The 27,146-nt window shown below is 58.3% G+C and overlaps 1 protein-coding gene across 4 annotated transcripts in view; it reads right to left on the bottom strand.

Moving 5' to 3' along the window:
• The window catches only part of RAI1 (retinoic acid induced 1), a 118,327-nt gene that overhangs the window by 74,170 nt on the left and 17,011 nt on the right, over nucleotides 1-27,146 (bottom strand). For 2 of the 4 annotated variants that reach the window (XM_044249289.1, XM_044249292.1), the window contains exon 2: nucleotides 5,154-5,292. The gene's annotated coding sequence lies outside the window, so the exon portion shown is untranslated. Of the gene's footprint in view, nucleotides 1-5,153; nucleotides 5,293-5,717; nucleotides 5,742-5,872; nucleotides 6,297-27,146 lie in introns of those variants that run through there. The other 2 variants (XM_044249290.1, XM_044249291.1) reach the window with 2 other exon arrangements.

Here is a 27,146-nt window from a genome sequence, read left to right as displayed (position 1 = left end):
GATCCCTCTTGGGGCCATTAGGGGGAAAGTGTGTGCTCACACACACATAAACACGCACGTGCCCAAGCTCAGGGGCGTGCTCTCCCCCCACTGGAAATGCACAAATGGGATCAGAGGCTCACAGACATACGCACACCCCCACAGACGTGGCACACACAGGGATACACACAGATTGGCGCACACACACACAGATAGACATGCATGCAGGCACACGTGCCCAAGCTGGAAGACACACAGGCCCCTTAAGAAATATACAAACAAGGTCCAAGACCCATGGACAAGGGCACACGCGTGTGTGCACGCGTGCACACGCACACACCCAGGCTGGCAGGCAGACCAACCCCCACACAAATAGGCTCAGACACACATACAGAGACACACACGGATGTGTATGTGTGTTCACGAATGCGTTCCAAAGCACAGACACACACTGCAGAAATGCCCAAATACCCCACACTCATGGGAGGGGTGCGCTTAACCTCCACAGCCAACTGGTGTCCCGGCATTGGGAAACAGAAGGTCCCTGTCCTGGGATAGGAAGCACAAGCCACCATCACCTTGCCTTCTAGAAGCACCTAGGGCCCCAGCCCTCTCCCCGGGGGTGCCATGCTGCCTGCCCCACAGGGAAACCCAAGAACACAAGCCTTGGAGGTTTTGCCTCCCTGCAACCCACCGGGTCTGGATCCTTCCGTTCCAGAGCCTGGCCAATGGCTGTTTCACTCAGCTCTCCCAAGAGCCCACCCTGGACATCCAGCCTTTCCTGCCAGCCAGCATGGGTTAGCCCTGACACCGGCAGTGGGAGAGCTGTCCCCTAGGCTCTCCCAGCGTGGGGGGGCGGGTGCTGCCCAGTGAGGGGTGGGGGCCAGCTCTCTCCTTTCTTTCTTTGCATTTTCTTCCCTCCTGACCTCCCCTCCCTCTTTTTTTTTTTTTTAGATTTTATTTATTTATTTATTTTTTTAAAGATTTTATTTATTTATTTGAGAGAGAGAGAGTGGAGAGAACGTGAGCGAGGAGAAGGTCAGAGAGAGAAGCAGACTTCCCATAGAGCTGGGAGCCCGATGTGGGACTCGATCCTGGGACTCCAGGATCATGACCTGAGCCGAAGGCAGTCGTCCAACCAACTGAGCCACCCAGGCGCCCTATTTATTTATTTGATAGAGAGAGACCACAAGTAGGCAGAAAGGCAGGCAGAGAGGGAGAGAGGCAGAAAGGCAGGCAGAGACGGAGAGAGGAAGAAGCAGGCCCGCCGCCAAGCAGAGAGCCCAATGCGGGGCTCGATCCCAGGACCCTGAGATCATGACCCGAGCCGAAGGCAGAGCCTTTAACCCACTGAGCCACCCAGGCGCCCCCCCTCCCTCTTTTCTAATCCCTCCCTATCTCCTCTTCCTCCTCTCCTTCCTTCTGTTCCCCTTCCTCCCCAGGGGCCCTCCTGAGGTCAATCTAAGATCAGAATAAGTTTAAAGATGACCCTGGTCCTTCCCTGCTCCCCCACGGTGGCTATCTGGGCCAACACCTGCCCCCCTCCCATCAAGCTCCTGAACAGACCCCAAGCTATGTCTTTGGAAAAGTAAACTGAGGCACAGGGGTAAGGGCACAGTCATGGGATCCACGATTTGGATCCTCAAATTGTCCTTCTGGAGAATGGGATGGCAAAGAGGAAGAAGGAGTTTTGAGGAGGGGCAACAGGGCGCCCACACCGGCCAGCGACAGCCTAGTAATTTCGGTGGCCCAGGAATCCATGGACAAGGCCAGTGTGCGTGACACAGAAAGCATGTGACAGGTTTAGGAGCCTATCTGGTGTTCCAGCTGACAATGCCAAGGGCAAGCTTGGTGCTTCTCCTCTCTTGGCGTCTCAGCCCCCTCCCCACCTGTGAAATGGCCAAGGTCAGCCTACAGGATCCCTAGGAACTCTTCCTACAAACAGAAACCACAATGGCAAATCAGTAGCTGGTTCTTGGCTGCTGCAAGGCTCAGCAGCTGCTGTGTGACCTTGGGACTCACTTCCCCTCTCTGGGCCCCGATTTCCTCCCCTGTCAAAGAAGGGGGCTCAGACAGGTGATTGATTCACTGCCAAGGCTCTTTTCAGTGCTGACAGAAGGTTCTAGACTGTGAGGAAGCAGAGCGAATAGTGCCCCACTTCTGGAAAAATGAGAAGCCCATTTCTTCCACTGCAGGCATGCTGGAGTCTTCAACATCGGCCACGTCATTTTGAGGAAATCAGCTCAAACATCACACAAAAAAGTGCTCTGTGCAAATACATTCGCTACCTCGTTCATCAGGAGCATCCTGAATGTTGAACAAAAGGGGACTATTAAGTAAATGATGGCATGTCCACCCGATTGGAAAAGCCCGAAGATATGAACCGGGGTGTTTATGCTGGTTACAAAACAGGAAAAGGCTACTGTTCGCCAAGGAAGAAAGCAGGATATACATCTGAATACAGAGAATGGCCACAAAGTCTTCAAAAAACAAACCAAAGGCGGGAGTCGAAAAAGACTGTGAAGCACAACATCAAAATATTAACATTGTCATAGCCTGCTGACAGTAACCTTGTTTCTCTTTCTGTTTCAGGTTTTCTCTGAACCACATTTTAAAATGTATATGTCGGGAAGGTTTCTTTTTTTAAAATGTCTAAATGCCTCCAATTGAGAAACTTTCCCCTTTCTCGTTCATTCATTTATTCATTCATTCATCAGGGATTCATTCACTCCTGTGTTGGTCCAGCCAAAGCTGAGTGCCCGTCGTGTGCCAGACCCCAGGGCTCTAAGATCCGCAGGGAACACTTCTCACCTGCAGGAAACAAATGCATGTGTGTTGGGGGCTGGGGGAGGGGGAGACAACCCCACAAATAACTCTACACCAGGGCACTTGTCCCATAATGGGGCCCACTGAGGGAGCAGAAATCAATCCTGTCTCTTTCAGCCCTGCCTCCCCCTGGCCTCAGCCAGGTCGGCCCTCAGCTGCTGGGGTCTTACAGTCTGGCCTATGGATCAGACACTCACCCTTAACTGCTAAGCCTCCAGCTGTGGGTGGTTAAGGGTGGGGGGAGGTGGGGAGCGGGGCAAAGTGTAGACCACCCCCCTCCCCGCCAGCCCAAGGGCGATTCCACTTCAAGTTCCGTAACCTGACCCCTAACCCGGCTCCCTGGCTGTTGTACCCTCCCTCCGCTGATTTCTGCTCCCCCCCCCCAAGGTCCCTAAGCAAGGCACCACCCAGCGGGTCTTGTCCCGCTGCCTGCGGCTGCTGAGAAGGAAAGCACAGAGTATGGAATCTGCTAGCTCCTGTCAGCCAGTGTCACGCTGTTAGCACGTCAAAGGGTCCGACAGTGTGTCCCTGCTGTGTGGGGGCTGACAGATTTCTGGGGACGGTTAACTCTTTATATTCTTGGACCAAGCCACAGAACAGCCTGAAAATGGTCCACCACCCACCCCCACAAGGTGCCTCCACTCTCCCTCCAGGAATTCCCTTTTTAAGTAGGAAGAAGGATTTCCTTCCCCTGCCTGGGTTGCCAGCTTGGGGGTCCCCGGGCATGGCTCCCTACCCTGGAAAGAGAAAGAGGAGGCGCCCCCTTTAGCTCCCTCCCACGCTCGCCTGGAAATCCAATTAAGGCAGATTTCCATTGACTCTTCTCGGCCCCCACTCCTTCAACTAGCCCTTCAACCCGTTCCACACTCCCCGCCCCCCCCGCAAAGGAGCAAAAGGATTTTAGGCGCTTAGAGTGCCGAGAAGCTTCTGACCCTGCGACCCCTACTTGGCGTTGAGCAGCACCCCCCCTTCAGGACTGCGGTCCCCAGAAAAATCTCGGGTCTAGCAGTCCCCTCCTGTGGCCCCAGTGGGAAAAGGAGAAGTTCCCACCACTCCCCTCCCCTTTCCTATCCCTCCCCCCATCCCTGAAGGAGGGGGCAAGGCGTCCGGATCTCCGGGTCACGGGAGCAGCGTCTGCTGTGGATCGCAGGAGACAAACACTCCGTCACACACACACACATCACCCTCGGGATCACCTCTGAAGCCCGCATTGTACAGGAGGGGAGGAGGCCGAGTTGCGGAGAGGAGGCTGAGGCTGGGGGGGCCCTCCGACGTGCCTGAAGTCACCATCCAATCAGCAAGCCCAAGAGGGGCTAGAATCCCCGACCCCCGGCGGAGAACCCCACCTTGCCCCCGACCCCTCCCCCGCACAGCGCCTTCCGACGTCAACGTCTCTAACCCAAACAAGCCCCTCCCCCAAGAAGTCCTCCCTCCCTTTCCCCTGCTCTGGGTCAGCAACCCCCAGAGAGACCCAGCTACGACCCCCACCCCCGACGGCAAGGCGCGAGATTTCATTGTCAGCCCGGCCACTCCGGCGCGCGTGAGGCGGGGGTGCAGGGCAGGGGGGCCGTGTGGCAGGCTAGGGCGCGAGGAGTGGGGAGGGGTCTCCAGGGGAAGTGTTTGAAGCTGCTCCTCCAGCTCTGTCCAGATCCGGAAGCTGCCGGGGGAGGGAGGAAGGCGGGGGTGGGGAGAGCGCGACCTTAAGCGCTCGCAGGCGGCGAGGAGGGGCCGCAGCGGCCGGAGGAAGCGCCCGGAGGCGTCGGGGGCGCCGAGTCCCCGGGGAGGCAGCGCACTCGGGAAGTTTCCCACCGGTTGCCCGGAGCAGGACAGGGTGCGCAGACGGCCCTCTCCGGCCGGACCGGCTCCAGCGCGCAGATTGCGAACTTGAGCAAAACTCCTTCCGTCTCCGGCGTCCCTCACCTTTCTATCAGCGGCCACCAACCCCGCCATCTCAGCCCCCTGCCTTCCACCAGTGCCACAGACCTCTCATCAGTGTATTGTGGAGAAAAGGGGAGGGGGAAGTCCCCAACACAACCAAACTGCGGCCACACACACACACACACACAAAGGGAAAAAAAAAAAAAGGAAACAAACAAAAAAAGAAAAAAAGAAATTCCTTCTCCTAAGACCGATTCCCTCAACCGGCGTGGAAAACCCCCAAACAGGCAAATCTGCAACTCCAGCCAAGATCGCGGCGCGGCGGGAGGGGTGCTCGCGGCCGGCGGCCACCACCGCCGGCAGCCCCGGCTTTGGGGCAGGTCTGAGCGCGGCGGCGGCCTGGGGGCTCCGGGAGCCCTCGCGCCCCGGAACGGCCCCCCAAAGACACAAAGCTCTGCCGCCAACAATACCTGCGGGCTCCTCCTGGATCTCCCGGGCGCCGGCGCTGCGCGTCTCGCCGTCTCCCTTTCCCCGCGCCGTCTCTCTCCTCCTCCTCTTGCGCGCGCTCTCCCCCTCGCCTCTTCCAGAACGCGGCGGCCAGATGAGATCCTTGGGAGAAAAAAATGTGAGCGCTCGCACGATTCCTTTCTCTCCGCCCGCCGCTCGCGGCGGCACCGGGCTCGCTCCTTTCTCCCTCGCGCTCCCGCGCGCGCCGCGCCTCTCGCGCCCCGCGTTTCCGTCTCAGCAGCCCCTGCGAGCGCCCTCAGTAGCCATTATTCACGGGCCACCGGGGGACAGGAGGTAATTAGAGACCGCCCCGTGGCCGCATCCACTCGGCAAGCGCGATGCGGGCGCGGGGTGCGCGCGGGGAGGGGCGCGCGACGAGGGGCTTGGCTGCGCGCAGCCCGCGCCCCAGACGCGGGGGAGGGGAGGAGGAGGAGGGGGCAGGGAGGGAGGAGGCGAGGGGAGGAGTGGTGAGCTCGGGTAGGGAGCTGGAGGAGGGGGCGCCGGGGAGACGCTCCCGCGGCTCTCACCGCGGGGGCTCGGGGTCACCGGCTAGGAGGCTCCGCGGCGCTTTGGGGGCGGGGGTGAGTGTCTCCGTGTGTGTGTACGCGAGCGCGCGCGCGCGTGTGTGTCAGAGATAGAAGGGGAGGGAGGGAAATGCTTTAATATTTTTCCAGTGACTTACGAGCCCGTGAGTGAGCTCTTGGCGGCGCGATTAGGTCCGTGTGTGCATCGGTGTGGCTGTATATTTCTGGTCTGTCCTACGTATGAATGTCACGGGGTTTGGGGGTCTGGCTACGAGCTTGTGAGTGTGTTGCTGGGTCTCAGAGGAACTGAGTGATGCGGTGTCTGCGTGGAGTTGTGCTTGTGTGAGATCATTTATAGAGGGTTGTGTGACTGCGTGGGTGGGACTGCGCCCATGTGGGGCTGCGTGTGTCCGAGTGGCTGTGTGTCTGTGTATATAGGATTGTGTCTGCGTGGGCCCGAGTATGTCTCAGGGGTGTTGTGTATCTGTGTGGGCTTGTTTGCGAGTGGGATTGCGGTTGCTGGGGTTGTGGGTGTGTGCGTGGAGGGGGGAGTACGCCTGTGCAGGGCTGTGGGTCGACGAGAGGCTGTGGTGCGTGTCTGCAGGTGGTCTTGTGTGTGGCTGCGTAGGGCTGTGTTCTGCGTGCGGGTCTGAGGCCTGGCGGGCGCGGGGGGCGGGAAGCGGGGGCTCCGCGTGGTGTCGGCGACAGCACCGCCGCAGAAGAGCCGCTTAAGGCGCGAACAAGCTACGCTGGGGTCGGGGCGCAGCGCGAAGAGTAGTGGCGGAGGAGGGGCGGGGACAGAAGGCGGAGACGAGGGGGCCTACATCCCGCGCCCCCCCCACCCCGCGCACCGGAGACGCAGCTTGGAGATCCTGGTACTTGCCGGCTCCGCGGTCCTAGAGGCACTGGGTTTGGGGGACCCTGCTGGGCTGGGGAGACGCCTATGGGCTGGGATCTGAGACTCGGAGATCCGCAGAAGCCCAGAAGTACGCGGCGAGGGCTACCCGAAGCTGGAGACGGCAGAGGATGGGCCAAGACAAAGAAGAGCGGGGCCGAGGCCTCGAGGCGGGACCGCACCTCCAGGTTCCCCCCGCGGCCGAGGGGCAGCCCAGCCTGCGCGCTAAAGGCTGTCGCGCGGAGCCCTGCGGCGGTGGCGCAGCCCCTCGTTGCCCCGGTCCGGGAGCAGCCACCGGGAGCAGCTCCAGAGCCCTAGGGGCACGAAATTAAGCGCCCGGGGAGGGGCAGCGGTGGGTGGGGGGGTGGCGGTTTCAGAGCGTAGCCGGCGGGCGCCGCGCCCCGGGGCTGTGATTGAGCGCTCGACTGGCCCGCCCCTCGCCAGGCGGCTCACCGCCCACGCAGCCATTCATTCATTCATCTCTCTGTCTCTGCATCTACCCACCCTTCTATCCATACACGTGTCCGACCTATCGTCCGTTCACCCAATTATCGCGCCAGGGATCACACAGACACGTCAGCCCTGGCTCTCTCCACTTTCTCCTGCTTGCCAGTCTTGTTTGTCTCGCTCTCCTAGGCCTCCCACCTATGTTCCCCGCTCAGGCCCCTCTCTGTTCTGCCAAGAGGGGAGGAGCACACTCTTGACCTCTGTCGCACTTCGGTTTTGCTGTTCAGTGATTGCCCGACTTCCTCTATTAACACCCCCCACCCCCTTACCCCCCACCCCCCGCTGCTATCAACTCTCCATACATCCTATACTCCACTCCCGCAGCAATTATCAGCCAACTGGGTGTGGGGAGCCTTCCCTCCACCTTGCCGCGCCCTCCCTGGGGCCTGGTGGCTCCTTAGAGAGGGCTGTTGCAGGCAACACATCTCTAGCCACTGCCTGAGCGTTTCCCCGGGGCCCAGCCTCCTCCAGGCTGGGGTGAGGGAATCAGGGAATGGACTAGAAGGGGTTTAATGGATTGCTGTGCCTCAAGGTCTTTGGGTAAGGGCTTGAATAGTCACTCCCAGACTTACCATGTGTGCAGAGTCAAATGGGAAACTAAAAACACAGATTCCTGGGCTCTGGCCCAGACCTAACCAATCCGAGTGCCCAGAGCCTTTTTGCACATGCCGCTCCCTCTGACTAGGAATCAACAGCTTACAGCCAGGCTTGGCAATCACTGGCCTGGAGCATCTTACAGCCTACCCAGACTCCTGAGTGTGGCTGCCCGGAGGCTTGGGGCAGGCCTCTCTCCCAGAAATGGGCCCTGATGTGCCCTCTGGGCTGACCGGTAGCTGAACTGTAAGGAATCAGCAGAAACAAGCCAACTGTGGGCACCAGGGCACCAGCTCCCAGCCAGCAAGCACTAGGCAGCCCAGCTCCTCTGTGGGCTCCAGTCTTCCCCTCTCTGGAGTGCAGGCTATTTAGTCCTGTCTTCAATGATCTTGGCCTGGGAACCAGGGTCACACAGTCCTGAGGCTGAGGAGAGGCCCACGGTGTGCATCATTAGACAACAAAGCCCAAATCCCTGCTGGGGACCACCAATCCAGTCACAGACTGGCCTGCAACCCCTATCATGGTGACCCTCAGCCTAAAACTGTCCCTGTCACATCCTGATTCAGCCACCTTGTCCACATAGATGGCCACAAGGTCCAGATTGGCAGGTAGGGGTGTGAAGACGGTAGTGTGGGGACAGGCTCCCTTCTCCTCCCTGGCTTCAGCACTCAGAAGTGTCTGATGAGAGCCCATCCAATCAGGCCCCCCACCACCTCTCTGACCTCATGCCCATCCCCCTTACTTACCACTCTATCTTCTAGATATTCTTTGAGTTCACCAGACACAGGGCCTTTGCACTTGCTTGTCTCTGCCTGGAATGCTCAACCCCACCTTCTGATGTACCATATAATGTATTTATTTAGGTACCTTGTGGTTATTTTTGTCTGTGTGCTCACTGGCACTCCTTCCTGTACCTGGAACGGTGCCTGACACACATTTAGTAAGTGTTTGTTGAGTGAATAAATGAGTTCATGAATGAATGAATGAGGCTGACCCAGCCCAGGACTTTCTCCTCTTTGAACCAACGGCCCCTCTGGAGAATAATGGGGGAAGGGGCTGGAGAACATCAGGGCAAGGGCAGGTCATGTGACTGCCACATCACTCAGGGAACACCCTTTACAGATTCTGGATTCTGAGCACACATCCTAAGGGTCTGGAGGAATGACATGATAGTGGGATGGCTTGTTCCAGAGGAGAGCCAAGCCCTTCATCTGTTCCAGGGGCCTTAGTCATTCTGGGGGCCGTGTGGCAGGGAGGTCTAGATTCACATCCGCCAAAGGCGGATGGAAACCTCTTCCACAAGTGTTATCAGAGGGTCGTCAAGATAGCCCCCCAAGAGGGGATCTGCTCATGTCCAAAAGGAGAACCCCAGGGTGTAGGGCCATCAGAGGACCAGCGAGAGCACACAAACAGACATTCTGATCCCCACCTGACTATGTTTCTAGAGAAATCTCTCTCATCTCGGCCTGGCACAGAACAGGGGCTCGATACACATTTAGCAAATGAGTGAATGAAAAAGACAACAGTGTCAAGATTGAAACTTAGGTCTACATGGCCCCCAAGCCCTTGCTTGTTCCATCAGACCCTACTGGCAGGATGCCATGGGATCGTGGTACGAGTACCCAGCACACAGCAGGCGCTCCATAAATGCTGGGGGCATGACTGGCAGGGGAGGCTGCCTGCCTAGCAGGCTCCCTGCTCCAGGCAGGGGTTTGACACCACGTGAGTCCTGCCCCAGGCTCTGAGGAGAGAGAGGATCCCCCATGCTTGGTTGGTGGGAGAGTTTTATGAGCTGGGGGGTAGGAGTGCTCACAGCTCTCAAAGGGCCAGATGCCTCCTGGTGAGGGGTGGCTGTGTTCAGGAGAGCCTGTCCTGGACAGGTTACCCTTTTGTTGGCCTAGAACCATCTGAGTAGCTGCTTTCCTGCAAAGTGTGTCCAAATACCATTTCAGTTCAAATAATAAACAGGGGCCCGGGGAGTCAGCAGGGCAGTGGGGGTCAATGGAGCTGCCAGATGTTAGGCTGACAGACCACCAGGGACAGGGGTTATCTAGGGGCCACCCTGGTGGGCATAAGAGGCAGAGAGAAGGGGTCTGGACTCCGCAGACCAGGCCAGGCAGGTGCCACTTAAAACAAAGAAATCGCATTCAAGTTTAGCAGCCTCGAGAGGCCTTGGGTCAGAGGTGCGCCAGGCAGGTTTCAACATCTCCTTTACACATATTTACAGAGCAGTCAGCCAGCAATTTCAAATCTCCATCTTTCCCTTACATCCGTCATGCCCCCCCCCATTTCAGACTGGGTCACTGAGTCCAAACAATGCACCAAGGTCACAGAGCTTGCATACAGCAGACATATCCGTCCATTTGTCGGGCGGATGTTCACTGAGCATCTACTATGTCCAAGGCCCTGTTGCATGTGTTAAGGATTCAGAGCAAGGCACAGGACAAAGCTGCTGTTCTTTGTGGTCATGAGTCAGACAAGAAACAGAATGAATGGGTAAATTACATAGTATGTTACATTTAGGCACAAAAATAAATAAAGGGAGCATCTGGGAAAGGGCTGTGTTTTCACACTGGGTGGTCAGGGAACTTGCTCTTGGAAACATCTGAGAATGGACTTGAGAAACTAAGGTGGTAGGGCACATAGCTCCGGGGAGTGGGGGGGAGATGTGCAGGCAGAGGGGACAACAAGGACAAAGGGCTTGAGGCAGAAGCAGGGTGAGAGTTTTCATGGAACAGCAGAGGCTGGAGCTGAGTGAGCAGTGGGGCAAGTGGGAAGAGATGGGGACAGAGAGGTGACAGGAGCCACAGGACCTCAAACCCTTTATCCAGGGCTGAGTTGTCTCTGCAGGGTTCTGAGCAGGAGAGGGACAGAGGGACACGATCTCCCCGAGGTCCTCACAGTAGACCCAGCTGGTGTGAAGAGAGCGGACATGGGGCCCAGGCGGGAGCAGGGAGGCCGGTGAGTCAGCCCGTGAACCGGTCCAGGTGGAGGAAGACAGGGCCTGGCCAGGGTGGGGGTCATGGAGTGCTGGGAAGGCAGGTTCGTGAACTTCACGCCGATGTGACAGTTCAGACAACGGCTGAAGTGGCCCCATTCTTATCGATGGAGTGGGAAAGTGGCTACCTTTCCCTCCCTTATGTCTCCTCTTGTTCCCCAGATCGACAGACTGAATCCATTCTGCAGATCTCTGCTCTGGGGTGCCTTTCTGGGGGCATCCACCAAGTGCCAGGCGTTGTTGGGGGCACAGGGGAGACAGCCATGAGTAAAACAGACAGCTTCCCCCACCCCACGCTTGTAAGCTGGCATGGTCACTGAGCCATTCTAGTACTGTGACTTTCTGTCCCCACCCCCCCAAAACCCTCCACAGCCTAGCATGTCCTAAAAGCTGGGCCACCATGTGAGACTAAGAGCAAAACACTTGAGAAAATGTTTTTCTTTGTAAGCAAAGAATTTGATGTTTCAGCTGGGGGTGGGGGGATTGGCATTCTACATAACCAAGTTCCCTTAAACTTGCGGAACGTTTTCAAACACGCGGTGTATCCCCCCCCCCGCCCCCCCGCCCCCCCGCAGAGCCCAGGGAAGGCAGTGGAGGTCAGAGGAAGATCTGGGGTCTCCCCATTTAGGTTCTGGCCAGAGCCAGGGCAGGAGAAAGGTCTGGGGGCTAGGGGTGCGCACTTCACGAACTGCCTCGGGCTGGCCCTGCCCGCCCTACAGGGGCTGCCCATCAGGGTCTGCAGAAACCAAACCAGTTTCTGCCTTTGATCTGCACGACCTTTGATCTCTGCTGTCTGGGGCTTTCTCTGCCATCTGTCTGTCCATCCATGCTTCTTTACTAGGCTGTGGGAGGCCACCACCCGATGAGGTCATACAGCTTCAGACTCACCCACCATGGGATCCCCTTCATTGGGTGTGGGCTTTGGAGGAGAAACATCGTCGAGGGGTGGGGATGGGGGGGGTACCTCTCAACCTATAGCCCCCTCAATCTCAGATTCCTGGGCGGTCCAGGCAATTGCAGCCCCAGCCTGACCCCCACGGGCATCCCCTCCCTTGCTCAGCATGAGTGCTTGTGACCCTGAGCTTGGAGGAGCCAAGGCCCTGGGGTGGTGATGGCAACTGAAGGCAGGGCTGGGGGTGGGGAGTACGTGGGAAAAAGAGGAGGGTCACACAGCTGGAAAGACAGAGGAAGGACAGAAGGAAGGAAGACAGACAGAGGCTGAGGAGTAGGAGATGAGTGGAGGCTACTAGAGCCAATGCAGGGGAGAGGGAAGGAGGGATGCCGGAGCAACAGGGATGAGGGGCGGGGAGGGAGGGTACCAGAGAGACCCAGGGAGAGGGGAAGAAGCACACAGACCAGCGAGCAGAATCCCCCCAGCCTGGGGAGGCCTGCCCCTGCTCTGTGCTCTCCTCTTCAGTCCTGGGTGCAGAGGACACCCCCTTGGTGTCCTGGCTATGACTAATGGCACCAACTCCCCGCACATGCTCCCTGGATGGGATCCTGTCACAGTCATGGGAGCAGCCCATGGCAGCCACAGAAGCCTTCTTGCCTCTGAGCCCACCTCTCCAGTAGCTGCAGCCCAGGGCTCAAACCCATCTTCCTGGCCAGGGAGCCACCAAGGGGCTGGTCCTCTTCGTCAATGCAGATGGCCCTGCCTGAGCCCAACCACTGTCTGACCCTTCACCCCAGTCATGCTGTGTGTCCCCTGCCCCGACCCCAGCCCTAGATTGACCCCCCCACACTCTGCCAGGAATGGACTTCTGACGCTAGCCGCAGTCCCTAGCCACAGACCGACATCTGGGCCTTGCTAGAGACTGACCTGTGACCCCAGCCCCAGCTCGAGCCTGAACCTGATGCTGACAGAGGCAATCTGCCATGCTGGACACATTCCACCAGGCCACTGGGGACCATGTGGGAAGAAGAGAAGCGTCCCCGAGGTAAGGAGTGCTGTCAACCCCGGACACAGGCCATGCCGAGGCCTCAGGGTCAAGCCGTGACCAAGGAGAGCCCATGGCCCCTGACACTTTCCCCAAGCAGAGCTGACTGGCACTGAGTAGGAGGCCTGCCTGGGCAGGAGTGAGCAAGCCAGACACACGGACATACTCAGAGCCTGACGGACCTACAAACATAGTCAGGCCTACCCGCCCAGCCCTGAGACCCTCGTACACAAAAACATACGTGCAAAGACACACAGATGCAAACCACGGACACACAACCAGACATGGTCATGCACAAACACACACCAGCCCCACCCCTACCCCTTCTCACTGGGCCACACAGCTCCTCTGGCCCAGGGGTGCTCAGGGACTCCCCAGAGTCCCAAGAATGGGAATGACAACAGCTCCCTTGGCTTCCTCTCCTTCCCAGAGGATATGGATCTGACCCTGAGCCCCAGTGGCTTCACCTGCATGCCTCAAAGAGAACTCGGCAAGAGGGCAAGGATGACCCCTTCCCCAAACTCAGGGAAGTCACCATTTTTGACAGAGAGGGCCCCCACATCACACAGCAGACGGGGAGCAGGGCCATCAGGACACGCATAAACACACAGGCTCCCCAAGGTGGAAATATGCGGGCACACACATCCATGTGTATACACACAAAACCAGAGACATATGTATGCCTGTATGCTGGCAAGGAAGGGGAGACAGTGTGCCCACGTTAATGACACACAGGGCCTCCTCACACATAGTCACGCCTGCATGTACACCTGGGTGGCGGCCACCTGCCTCCAGACTTCTTTGTTCCCTGACTCCAGAGCCCATGGCTATCTCCGGGGGGCTCGAACATTCCTCAGTTGACCCCTCCAACCCCTTCCCAGCTCAACTCAAGGCTCTGTGGGCCTCTGCCCTCCCTCTACCTGGCAGCCCTGGGGATGCTGCCCCCAAGCCTTCTCTTGGCCTCCAGTTCCCGACCCTGGCCATGTGAGGACCCCGGGTGTCCTCCTGACCTTGTCCCATATGATGGCTGTGGCTCCCACCCAGACTGAGGTTGGCTACCACATGCCCTTTGTCTCTGGCACTAGGAGGCCAACTCCCTCCCTGCTAAGGGACAACCCGGTCCTGTCACCTCGGCCTGTCAGCCTCAGAATGGGATGAGAGACCCAGGCCAGCTTAGCTTCTCCCAGGGAGAGTGAGTCCCCAGGAATGTTCTCATGGAAAGCCCTTTTCAGGGGTGCTGCCTCAATCCGCAGAGATCACCTCTGGAAGCAGAGAGAAGAAACTGCTGATCAAGAAGGAGAGGCGGGGTGGGAGGGATGCTAATTGTGCTGTGTGAATTTTTTACCACATGAGTGTATGAGGAGGAGGAGGGGAGCTGGGGGGACGAGGGAGGGGAGGGAGGAGGAGGGGGTTATTGTTCTTGTGCTTTCCCTCCCAGTTTGGCTTCATCCCCACATTCCCAGTGGAACCCAGGTGACTGTGCCACGGGGCACGGGGTGGCGTGCGGAGAGGCTGCTCACTCTGCCAGGCACCCCCATGGAATCTGCCCAGAAATCCTCTGAGGGAGCTGTCTTTAGCCCATTTTGGAGATGTGGAAACAGCCTCAGAGAGCACAAGGTCTGAGTGACTTTGGGGGGAGCCCGACCCACTCACTCCTCGTCTCGGGAGCTGCTCTCATTCACCTGTTAGACCCCAGGGTCCAGGTTGGGGCAGTCTAGCCTGGGTACAAGTGTGGAGGAAGGGCGTCGAACCCCTGGCTTCAGAAGCCCGCCTGGGCTCTGACCTTTAGGAGAGTTAGCGGGCAGTGGAGTCATGGCTCCCGTCCTCCCCACACACCTGAAACCAGAAAAGGCGCTGCCTCTGCCCTCCCCCAGGGCAAGCCGGGCTCTGCCACATCTTGGCTGTGTGTCTCTGGACAGCTCTGCACCCTCTCTGGGTGGAGAGGTGATGCTTTTGCTCCTGCTTCCCTCACGGGGAGGTGGGAGGGGGTGATATGGGCTGGAAAGCAGCCTTCTAAGCTGTGATCTTTCTCCCTAAATTCAGCACAAAGTTCACGGTCCGAGACCAGGAGAATCCTCCCAAGCCTAGCCCCCCAGAGGAGGGAGCTACAAGGGGCCTTCACTCTACTGACTGACAGGGCCAAGAGCCAAGTCCAACCCACCACTAACAGGATGTCTTCCAGCCCTGCTTCCATACCCTTCTGTGGTGGAGAGGGTTGCGGTGACTTTCTTTTTTTTTTTTTAAAGATTTTATTTATTTATTTGACAGAGAGAGATCACAAGCAGATGGAGAGGCAGGCAGAGAGGGAGATAGAGGGAAGCAGGCTCCCTGCTGAGCAGAGAGCCCCATGTGGGACTCGCTCCCAGGACCCCGAGATCATGACCTGAGCCCAAGGCTTAACCCACTGAGCCACCCAGGCGCCCCTTGCGGTGACTTTCTTAGACAACCCACAGCACTCCCAAAACATGTGAGGAGAGATTCGCACCCAGCCACTCTGCATTGTTTCTGAGCCATTGTCACCTTGAAAATGGGAGGCTGGCAAGGCCTGGGTTGTGTTGAGGACTAATGGAAATTTGCATGTGAAAGTCACTGCGGGGCTTTGCCTCATCATGCACCTTGACAAATGCTGGTTCTGATGTTATTATTCCCTCCTGGTCTACGGAGAGATGTGAGTTTTCTTTTGATCGCTGGAATAAGGACCAGGTTTCAATTTCGTGGTGATGGTCTGAACTATTCATTCAGAAAGCCTGCTTGCTTGTGCTGCCTGGGGCCAAGGCCCGCCCATGCTCTGTCCCCAGTAATGAATGACCACTGACTTGTGCTCTAGGCTACTCATGCCCAGATCCCTTTACAGCCTCCCAGCAGCCAAGGGAGGGGCCTGGGGGCCCCCCGTGCTGCAGACCCAGAAACTGGGGCTCAGAGAGGGAGCTTAGGAGCAGTAGAAGCAACAGGAAGACAGATTTCACCTCCATATAAGGAAGAGCTTGCTAACAGGCAGAGCTGCCCAGAAATGGAATGAGTGAGCTGCCTTGGGAGGTGGTGAGCGGCCTGTGGCTGAAGGCGTGCAAGCAAAGAAAGGGGGTCTCTGGGTGGAGAGGGCACGCAGGCGGCTCAGACACTAAGATGGGGGAGGACCATGGGGATCTCTGGTCCTGTGACTTGACCAAGGTCATGTGAGCAGTTCCAGAAGGTCGGAGCTGGGGGCCAGAGCAAAGGCTCTCCAGCTCCAAACCTGCCACGTAAACGGCCAGCAGACAGAGCTCAATGGGGTGGGACGAGAGGCCCAGGCCTCTGAACCAGTCCCCTGCCCGCCCCCCAGATCACACAGCACTGATGTCTCAGAAAGAAATACCTACTTTTAATTTTAGAACTTGGAAAGTATACAAAAGTAGAAAGGAAAAACACCCCTGAGTCCCCCAGTGATAATTACTATTACTGTCTCCTTCCAGTCTTTTCCTTGGGCATCCATTTTGGTGAGAAGTCCTGGTAGGCTCTGAGCAAAACGTTTTCTCATTGAGATACAATCCTCATACTGTACAATTCACCCTAGGAAAGTGGCTTTTGGTGCATTCAGAGTTGGACCATTGTCCCCACTATTTAATTTCAGAACATTTTCTTGCCCCCCCCAAAGGAAACCCATGCCCATGAGCAGTCACTCCCCATCCCTCCACCACACCACAGCCCCTGTCAACCACTATCTGCCCTCTATCTTTATGGACAAGTCTAGTGGCCTCTTCTCAGCCTTCTTGTGCCGACACTCACCCCCTTTCAGCCCTTTTGGCGGCCAGAGGGAGCCTGCAGAAACTTAAGTCAGATCTATTCCCTGCTCACTTGGAAACCTCCAGGCCTCCCACCTCACACAAGTTAAAACCAAACTTATACCACAGCCTACAATCACCAACACAGTAAGACCACTACCACCTTGACCTGCCCCCTCCCATTCTCCCCCGACCCTTGTGCTCCTGCCACAGGTTGGGGGGGGGGGGTCCTCCTCCCCAGCTCCTCAAATACCTCAAGCATGGGCCGGCCTCAGGGCCTTTGCACAGGCTGTTCTTTCTACGTAGAACCTGCTTCTCCTAGATGTCTGCTCAGCTCTTCTCACCACTAGCCCTGCAGCCCTGCTTTTTCTTCGTAACACTTATCATCTGACACATCTGTCTTTCTGTCCGCTCTCTTCTCCTCCACTAACATGGCAGCACCGTTGCCTGGTGTCCTGCTTGTGCCTAGCTTGGAGTCGCGGTTCAGTGACTATTTGGGCTGGCTCCAGTAAAGCAAGAAACGTACAAGGAACAAATGCAAAAGCCAAGCGCCCCACAGAGCAGACGTTATGAACGAGGCCCTCTGCCTGTGGACATGTGTGGTTTCAACCATACTGTGCCTTTTGTTAATTGAGCCAGGCGGGTTCACATACAAATCCAAATTCCGGTTTCTCTTGAAAACACAAATCTGGTCTTCTAGGGCCACACGCCCAGGAGACAACTGTCAGCAGGCACTGAGAGGTGTGGCCCCGTTGTGTTGGGGTTCTGGCTCTGGGGGTGCCTCTGCCAGGGCAGGGGGCCCTCCCCAGAGGTCCTGAGGGGTGAATGCCTTGTGGCGCCTTGGAGCTGTCCAGATGTGCTGCCTAGAAGCTGGCCTCTGTCCGCGAGAGGCATGAGTTTTCCCCCGTAGCTGCTCCTGGCATCTGGGTCCCTGAGTGACCCCAGCCTCATTTCCCACTCACCTGTAACATCCCAGCCATGTCAACTAGCAGCACGAGCCCAGGCTCCCCAAGGCCTGTCACCCTTAACAGCCACTGTGCCCTGTGCCCGCGCTCAGCTTCATCCTTAGGTCTTAGGGTCTCACCTGCCCCCAAAGACCCTTGAGACCCCCTCTCTGTGCACCCCCCTCTTTGGACTCTGAGATGGGGCAGCGAAGGGCGGCAGCTGCTCCTCCCGGCCTCCCTAGCCCTGGCAGTGCCCAGCGCACAGTCGGCCCTCAGGAAGCTGGGCTAAAGGACTAGATGCCTGGAGCCTACCCCTCTGGGCTGGAGGAATTAAGGGATAACACCCAGAGGGTCCAGCTTGGGTCACGCTCTCCAAAGACAGAAAACCTGGGGAAGGCCTGCAGTGGGGAGGCTGGTCTGGGGAGAGGGCGGCACGACTGGAGCCTGGGTGTGTTGCTGCAACTGTGCGTGTGTGTGTGTGCGTGTGCACACGTGCCCGTTCATGCTGATGAGGGAGGGCTCCGCAGCAGGCAGGGTCCGGTGTTTTCCTATGGCCTCAGTCTCCCCACCTGCATGTGGGGCTCCCGCGATCACCAGCCCCTCTGGCCCCATGCTTCAGGCCTGTCTCCCCACCCTGGGGAGGTTTCAGGGTACTGCAGCCCTGCCTTCCCATCCATCAGGATTTTGCTGCATTCCTGTGAGTCATTCTCCAAACAAACCCCTGCGTGCAAAGGAAAGGAGGGAGCAGGGGAGGGGGAGAGGAGAGGCTGGATGCAAACCCAGCCCCGCCTCCTCGCTCCTGCCTGCTCCCCCTCCATGGCCCTCCCAGGCAGGCTTGTGTCCCAGTCCCTGGTCCCAGGAGAGCTCTGGAATGAGTCTGGTCAGCTTGTACCATGGACTTGCTGTGTGACCTTGGGGAAGACCCTGCCCTCTCTGGGCCTCTGGAGATGATGATCCTGGAAGTCCCCACCTACAGGGTGCATAGGCTTCCAAGGCAGACAGTCTCAAGGTGTTGCGTGGGACAGTATGCCATGGATGTCCTCAAAGCAGCCTGTGCCCACTGCCTTGTCTCAGTTTCCCCACTTCTGAAATGAGGACAGGGCAAGTCCCTGGTAGGCCCAGGGGCTAGGGGACCCACCTGACAGGTGCAGCTGGGCCAGGGCCCTCAGCATGGGTCCAGCAGCCTGTCCCAACCAATCATGGGGCCCAGGCCAGCCTCCAGCCCCAAACCTAGGGGGCGGGGGGAGTGCTCCTACCGGAAGTCCCAATCTCCTGCACTGAGGCCTCATTGTGCAGGCATTTCCCTGGGGAGTGGGGGAGGGGGGCACTGGGTGTCTCTGAGTCACAGAGCCAGGGGCCAGGCCTGCAGGAATGTCTCTAGGGGCGGACCCCAGCTCTGGGAATGGGGGATGAGACACTGCTGAAGAAAGGAGGAAAAATCCCCACACCAGCAGTGAAATGGCTGTGGCTGTAGGCCCGTGTGTGTGTGTGTGTGTGTGTGTGCGCGCGCGTGTGCGCACACGCGTAGGCATGGGCGTGCGTGTGTTTGTGTACACGGGGAAGGGGCAGGTCTGACAGGCGTCTGTGGCTACAAGGCTCAGGTGCTGGGACCTGCTGGTCCAAATCAGTGAGGACTATGGGCAAACATCCGTGTGCCAGGACGTGTCTGCACGCATGGCACACAAGGGAAGGATGGGGGGGCGGCGGCGGGTCTCCCTGGAATGCTCTGTCTTGGGGCTAAAGCGTCCTCTGGGCTCAGCTTGTTGGTGAAAATCCGGATTGTCAGTCACTCTCCCGCCAGCCATTAACTCTGCCGGGGGGCTGTGTGCACTAGTCCGTGTGCCCCGTATACGTGTGTCCGCGTGTGCTGGTGTGCCCTCAGATTCCCCAAGCGAGCTCTGGGAGTGGTCACGGCTGAGGGCCGGCTGGCGGTGGAAAATGTGTCTGTGCGTGTGTGACAGGTTTTGGAGGGTGTGAGCGTCCACAGATGCAACCCCAAGTGACGGGGCTGCATGCGTGTGTATCAGCAGTGCCCCAGTGGGCTGGCGTCGAGGGATGAGCGTGTGTGCGAGAGGATCTCCGCCTGAAATACCAGCTCCTGGAACTGCCCCAGCCAGTCCCCAGCTCTGCCTCTGCCGGGGCGGAGCTGCCCCCTTAGTGTGCTCCCTCCCTGTGGCTCCACAAGTAAAAGCAGGCTTCCAGAACCCCAGGAGCTTTGCACACACCTCTGCCCCACCCCGGCACAGGGCTCTTATCTGGGGGCCCCAGAGGGTTCCAAGCAAAGCTCCAGGTCAGTGTCCAGACCAGTGCCCCAACACACCTCACCTGGGACCTGGTATTGGGGTTCAGAGAGCCCGGGCAGGGGTTTCACCTTGACTGAGGCCCAGCAGGCCTGGAGGCCACCCAGGAGGGAGATGGGGGCCAGTGTGAGGCCAGGGGCCTGGAAGGGCCTTCTGTGATGAGAGGGCAGGTGGGGCCTATGGGCGCCTGGGGGCAGGAAAGGGGGTGTGTAGGAGACTGCCCGAGATGGTCATACAGGACCCACGCACGGGACATGGCAGACCTCACTGCGGGGAGCTCAGAGAGCCCCAGCTGGCTCCCAGCTCCACCTCTCAGCAGCCTGAGCCGCTAACTCAGCCTCAGCTCCCCCTCCACGGAACATGGACCCTTTCTTCCTGACAGGGCACAGCAAGGGGCTGACACACTTCAGACTCTCCAAAAGTGGTCACTCTTATTAGGGCAATGGTCCCTGGGGTGCTGCGACAGCACGTGGGAAGAGCCCCAGGCCGTGGGCTCCTCTCATGCACTGAGTGGACTTGCCCTAAGTCCCTTCTGCTCACCGGGACTCGGTCTTCCCACTTGTAGAATGGGGGTGACGCAGCCCAGCGCACCCAAGGGTAGGAAAGGTCTGCGGAGGAGGACAAAGCACTTCCTTTGTGCCTGGAGTGAGGGCAGCAGGGGCCCCCAGCGCAGGGCTCCACCTGGCAGTTGTAAAGCTGGACAGCTCTGGGTGTGTCCCTGGGGGTAAAGATTTGCACCCTGAACGAGAGGGTGGGCTCTGGTTCACTGGCGCCTGGCCCGGGACGGGGACCTGGTTCTTAGGCTCGGGGCCTCTGCTCTGTGCCCCAGCCATGTATGGAATCCCTCGGTTGTCAGAAGGGGAGTACGGGTAAGGGATGGCCACCGCTGAGGGATCGGCCCTTGGGGACAGGGAGTGTCCCAGTCCCAAATGACAAGTGATGAGCTGCCCGGGGACAGCACAGGAGGCATGCGAGGGGGTGCAGGAGACAGTGACCCACTCAACCACCGAGTCCAGATCCCACCTGGGGGGATTTCACGATTTCATGGGGGAGCCTTTCCAAGCGGTCCCCTGGCCTCACCCACAAGAACAGCCCAGAGGGGAAGCCACCAGAAACAGTTCCTCGCTCATTTAGTCTGGGCTGATGAGCCCTGTGTCCTGGAGAAAACAAGGGGCTTGCTAAGCAACTAGCTTCATGAAGGGTCTCCTCCTGGTGGTGGTGGGGGGGCTGCCTTCCTCCCCTCCACCCCCTCTGCTGCCACCTCCAGGTCAATTTACACCTGGAGAGGACCCAGAGAGACCCAGGGGCTGAGGAATCATTACAGGGAAGCAGGTGGGGGGCAGAGGGAGCCAGCAGGGTGTGAGGCCAGGGACAAGGATGGCAGGGGTGACACCTGAGAGGCTGGGAGGGAGTGGGGGGTCAGCGGAGCCCACAAGCTTGTGGCCTCTGAGGCCTGTGCCAGACTTCGGGGCCTGATGGATCCAGGTACCTCCTTCTGCTCTCCATACTCTCTGTCTTGGCCTCTTGAGGGCCCAGGGAGCCTGGGAGCTCCTGAATCTGCTCAGGACTCTGCTGGCACCTCTAGTAGCTCCCATGTCACTCAGAATGAAAGCTGACGGCCCCGGCTGCAGATCACTCCCGGGTCCCCCTCCCTTCCCACCACTGCAGTCACACGGGGCCCTTAGCCGTTTGTGTAACACGTGAAGCACATTCCTGCCTCAGGCCTTTTGCACAGCCATTCCCTCTGCCTACAGTGCCCTTCCCCCAGACATTCACCAGGCTCACTTGCCTCCCTCACACAGCGCCTGGTCGCGAGGCCTTTCCCGATTCCCGATTTTAAAACTGCAAACATCTTCCACTTCCCAAACCTCTTCTCAGCTCTGTATTTTCCTCCTTGCGTGTATTGCCTCTAGCACACTCCATGGTACTGTCCCCCAACAGGAAAGAAGTTTGCTGCAACAGGGATTTCTGCTTTGTTCACTGCTGTGCACTTAGAAAAGTCCCAGACACATAGTAGGGGATCAGTAACTGTGTGGAAGGGACAGCACACTGTGTTATTCAAGAGAGAAAAGCCTCCATTTGAGGGCTGAAATCTTTATAAACCTTCCCCCTGTGGGAGTTTCAATTCTTTTTTTCTCCAGAGAGTGCAGAGAGGAAACTGGCACCATCGGCCTGCAGCTCAGGCCCCGCCCCCAAATCCATGGTTCACTCTTGACAAGGGGGTGGCTCTCATTTTCCTCCAGTGTTTGGTCCACTAACCAACCCATTTCCTGGGCAAGTTCCTCTGGAAGTCGCTCGGGTACTGGATCCTCGGTGATCTTCCCAAACCTGCTGTGTCACTGTGCAGGGTGCCCCAGCCAGCCCACCGCGGCTCCCCCAGGCTGCAGGGGCTTGCCCACAACTGCTGGCCACCAGCCCTGGGCTCTCCCTGGCCCTGTGCTTCCTTTTCAGATCCCTGGTCCTCATCCTTCAGCCCAAAGTTCTAGGCCAAAGTCTCCCTCCAGCCTGGGCAGACCCCACTGCCACCCCCTCAGCCTTCACTCAAGCGGGACCCACTGCCCGGAATGCTGGTCCTTCCCTCTGCCTGACTCTGCAGGTCTGATGCCCACCGGGTCCCCTCTGGGCTGTGTGCCGTGGTCCTGTAGAACCAACCCCAAGCTCCCCTGAAGAAACAGGTGCTCAAGAGAGCTTCGCCGAACGAATGGACGAGGTAAACAAATTAGCAAGCATGTGAATGAATGAAGTGAGAGTCCGAGTGGAACGAGTCTAGAAACAGGTCAGCAATACAGTTCTGCTTTTTGTCTGGCCTCCTGCACAGCCCCTGGTTCTCTGGTGTGGACCCCTGGTGTGTGGGGATCGTGCGTGAGTGATAATGATGACGTCTGTCATCACTGCAGTCAGTCAGCCTCGGCTAGGCTACCTTGCTACGACAAAACCCCCACATCTCAAGAAGTGTATTTTTTCTCGTTCACACCACGGGAGGTTCCTGCTCACTAAGAGGTCACCACTTTGGGCTGTCAGAGGGAGAGAACGTTCTGGCACGTCTCCCTCAGTGGTGAAGTGCTCAGCCTGAGGGCTGTGCAGGTCACCAACCAGACCTTGTCCTGTGACCCAACCCCACTGCAAGGCATCCCAGAAGTTAGATCCCTACCACAGGCTTGGGAAGATGAGGAACTGGAAGTTCTGGCCAACAGCTCTAATGACACCTTCAGAAAGACCGATGGCCCTGTGAACAGTGGAGGCCACTTATCGAGCAGTTCCTGTGTCCCGGACGCTGGGCTTAGGACCTGAAGTGGAGTTTCACTGAACCCTTGGGGAATCATCCTGAGTTCTGAGGCCACTACCAGGAATATCCCCATTTCCCAAATGAGACAACTGAGTCCAGACTGTGGAGCGACTCACCAAGGTCACATGGCTTGAAAGGGGCGGTGACGCGGAGATGAGGACTCACGCCTGTGATTCTGGGCCCTCGTGCACCAGGCAGCCCAGCTCAGGCTCTTCCTTCCACTGAGGCTGGCTGGGGCTCAAGGATGGCCCTCAGACCAGAGGTCCCCCGTGCAGAGGGCCATACTGACCATCCCTACAGGAAAGAGCCTCCTCACCCTGCCATATCCCATTCCCAGACTTCTCCAGTATGAGAACTCCCGGAAGTAACGAGGCCAGTCCCAAATTTCACTGAGAGAGAAAAAGGCTCCGAGGGAGCAGCTACTGAACCAAGTTCACACTGTTGGGCTGTGCAGGGCTGAGACGAGATCACAAGTCTCTGTCCACCATGCTCGGAGTGTCCCCAAGTGTCTCGACAGCACTGGGGGCCCTGGGGCACCCTCAGTCTCAGACGCGGCCCCTCAGGAGTGAGGGTGGTCATGTGCCCTCTTCTTTCCTGGCAGGCAGGTCCACTGAGGAAAGGCCCAGTTCCATCCAGACTTCCACACAGCAAGCCTGTGGCCCTGACCACTGGGGTTGCCCCCTTGAGGAGCTGGGCTGAGTGGCCAGTCAGCACTGGCTACTTCCTGCTAGAAGGGTCAGTCCCCAGAAGGGAGACCAAAGAGGGATGGAAAGAGGTAGGTCTCTACACCTAGGATTTCTGAAAACAAGGTCTTGGGCCTCTGAAGCCCCGTGGGGGCCTGTGGACAGGGTCACGGAGCAAAAAATAAGATATCAGTGGAGTGTGAAAACGGACCTACCTGGAATCAGATCACAGCTCTACTCTGTGATCTTAACCTCTGAGCCTTGGTCTTGTCATCTGTGAAATGGGTTGTGATCAATATAGCAGATGCCATCGCCTGCACCTGACACCTAGTAGGTGCCCAGTGAACACCGTGGCTCTTCTGATTGTAAATGGTATTTTTTTGCCCACCAAGTTCCTCCCTTCTCATCCCTAACCTGAGCCCCAGACCATGATTAACCCTTCCTGAGCTACAGCAGAGCACCCATACCAGAAAGGTTATGGCTAATGACTCTTGCTCTGGCTGCCCCAAGAAGGCACTGCTCTCACATAGTCCGTCCCTCCTCCCAAAGATTTGATGCTGAGCAGTTTGGTCAGAAGGAGCCCCCACCCTGCACCCAAACCCTGCTTCACATCCATTCCCAAGGAGTGTCAGTGACTCACAGGGTGGCGGGCCCTAGCAGCCAGCCTTCAAGGGCAGCCCATCCTCCTCATGTGGACAGGAAGTCAGGGCCTTCCCAGCCTCCTCTGAGCCCTCTCTCTTCGACGAAGCCTGGAGTCTCCAAGTCTCCTGACCCCTTCGCCCCTGTCCCCAGCTCCTGGAGCCTTCCCCCTGCATATGAATCCTGTGTATAGTTCACAGTCCCAGTCATCTAGTCCAGAAGCATTTACCCAGCACCTACCCCGAGGAGAGCATTGCCAACCACCACTAGAGAAGCAGGGTCTAAAGGGCATAGCCCCACCTCCCTGTGAGCCCAGAGCATAGTGGAAACCTATGCATTCATGATGCCCCATAGCCCAGTGCTACTAACCCAGGTTTTGAAATTGCACAGCGCCAGTCTGAGGCCCAGCCCTGCCACCTCCCAGCCCACAGACTTTGGACACACTAACCTCAGTGTATCTATCTGCAGAATGAAAGAGTAACACAGAAGCTACCTAACGGGTGAGAAGAGTTACTGAGTACCGAGACCTTTGCACAGAGCCTGGCACACAGTAGGAGCACAACCCTTGTAAGCCCCCTTCTTTGCCTTGACCGGGCAAGGGCAGAGTCCCGCGGCATGCCAGAACAGACCTCCCTCCAGGCTTCCACCACCTCATTAATCAGAGAGGACTGTCCACCCGGCTAGGATGCCACCTGACGCCCCTGGCAGCCTGCCCATTCACCTCCATCTTGTCTGCAAGGACATCTGGGGATGGGGACGGAGCATGCCAGATTCTGGCTGAAGGCCAGGCATGCTGGGACCCCAGCAAACCAGAAGAGGCCCACCCAGCAGGCCCCACTGCCATCGAGCTCACACAAGGTCATTGCCCACAACCACACACACACACTGCACGCACACAGTAGGTCCTCAACAAACACCCTAGGTGGAGCGGGGAACAGATTGAGGCTAAGCCGTGCCTGGAGGGGGGGTGGGTAGTTCCAGCTCACCATCAGAGGGAGTGAATCTGGTGTCTCAGCCGTCGGGAGCCACTGAAGGTTTCTGGCCAGCAGAGGGACCTCTGCCCACCTCTCCTCCCTCTAATAAGCTCAAGTTCTTTGGGGTTGTCCCTTACTCCTCCCACCCCCAATATGAGTTAACGTTCTGCCCCAGGCCTTTGGTCCCAATGTTCTCCCCACCTAGAAAACCCTTCCCACAGCCCCTCTGGTCAGCTCATCCTCCTTGCAGGTTGAGCTCAGAAGCCTCTCCAGACCTTCTCAGTCTGGGCTCAAAGTCCCTTCTCTGCTTCCTACAAAATGATCGTTTTTACATTAGAGCACAAGAATTCCGTTCTCAGGCCATCTCGCCCAGACAGGAGTCCTTGGAGGGTGGAAACCTGATCTGACTCCCCTCTGCACCCCAACACTGGCTGACACAGGGCAGGGCAGGGATCCGTGGCTTCCTGATGGACATCACTTTAGGCTCTCGAATTCTGTCTCTGAGATGGCACAAAGGGAGGACAGTGGAGCCCACTTGGGAAATCTGTTGGTGCAGACCAGAGGGGAAGAGAAACTGGGGGGCGGGCAGCAGAAAGGAGGGGCTGGTGCACAAGGGGCCGTGGAGAAGGGGGCCATCTCAGAGAAACCACATGTCCAGTACACCTGCTCCCTCTCCCCTTTCTCCTTCCCTCTGCAGAGTTGAGAGGGAGAGAGGGGAGGACTGGGGGAGAGACAAGCGGGTACAGGTGCCTAGCTGCACGCCCCTCCCAGTGGCTCACCTGGTGGGGTGGAGGGGTGCAAAGGCAGGTCCCACAGAGAACGCCTTAAGTCTCAAGGTGTCCTGACCTTCCTGACATTCCCTACAGCACCCAGGGCCCCCAGTCCAGCCAGTGGGCTCAGGGCAGCACTGCAGCCCACAGCCCATGCCATCCCCTGGCATGCACGGCTAATCAGACCAGACTGACCTCAAGGAACTGTCCATCCAGGGGAGCAGGACACACCAGGTAACTCCACATCTCTGGCAGCGCCTTCCCCCAACAGAGGGAGCAGAAGGACAGAAGCTGCCTTGTTGGAGGGGACAGGGATGGATTTCAGGGCGGGTGGGAGAGGTAGGAGAGGGGTCTTTGTTCCAGGCAGAGGGAACAGCTTCCAAAAGGCAAGGGAGGTGAGGCAGAGAAAGGCATGGACGGGGTGCTCAGAGAGGTCACCCTGATGGCCCTCCAGGGCACCTGGCACATACTGAGTGACCACCATTATTGCTGGAGCAGAGCAGGTGGCACCAGCCCGGTCAGGGGGCAGGGGCCGTCCCCAAGGGCCTCGAATGCCAAGCCAAAGATGGCCCAAGGCGCGGGGCCCGGGTTCAGGGGGAGCGCCGAGGCCGCTAGCGGAGCAGGTCTCCGCCGAGGCAGGGCGATAAATTAATTAAATGAACCTGCCACGCCAGCCTCTCCCCACTCCGCGCCGCGCTCCGAGGATGAGCGGGATGAGCGGGGCCGGGCCGCGCCCGCCGAGGCCCCGGCGCTCCCTCCCTCCGTCCCCTCCCCGCCGGGCGCCGTTTTCCAGGTAATTAAGGCCGTCAGGGCGGGCGCGCAGCTGCTTCCGCGGCCGGCCGCGCCTCCGGCCCGGGCAGGTGCAATTAAACCCGCGCGTTCGCGGCCATTAAGCATTAATGTAGCTCATTAGCATAAGAACGAGAAGACTCTTTGATGGCGGCAACCCCGCAGGGGCAACCGGCGAGCGCCGGAGGGGCGGCGGGGTGCGGCTGCTGGAGCCCGAAGCCCCGCCACAGGGCGCCCCGCCAGGGAAGGGTATTGGAGGCCTGACCCCTGACCCAGCCCCGTCACAACAGTAGGTCTTTGGAGGGCCAGGGAGAGGCTCACCAGCGAGGGTAGGGGTCTTCTTCCCAAAGACACCAAT

The sequence above is a fragment of the Neovison vison genome, chromosome 5 (genome assembly GCF_020171115.1).
Source record: "Neovison vison isolate M4711 chromosome 5, ASM_NN_V1, whole genome shotgun sequence".
Taxonomy (NCBI): Eukaryota; Metazoa; Chordata; class Mammalia; order Carnivora; family Mustelidae; genus Neogale; species Neogale vison.
This window is presented reverse-complemented; position numbering and strand designations above follow the sequence as displayed.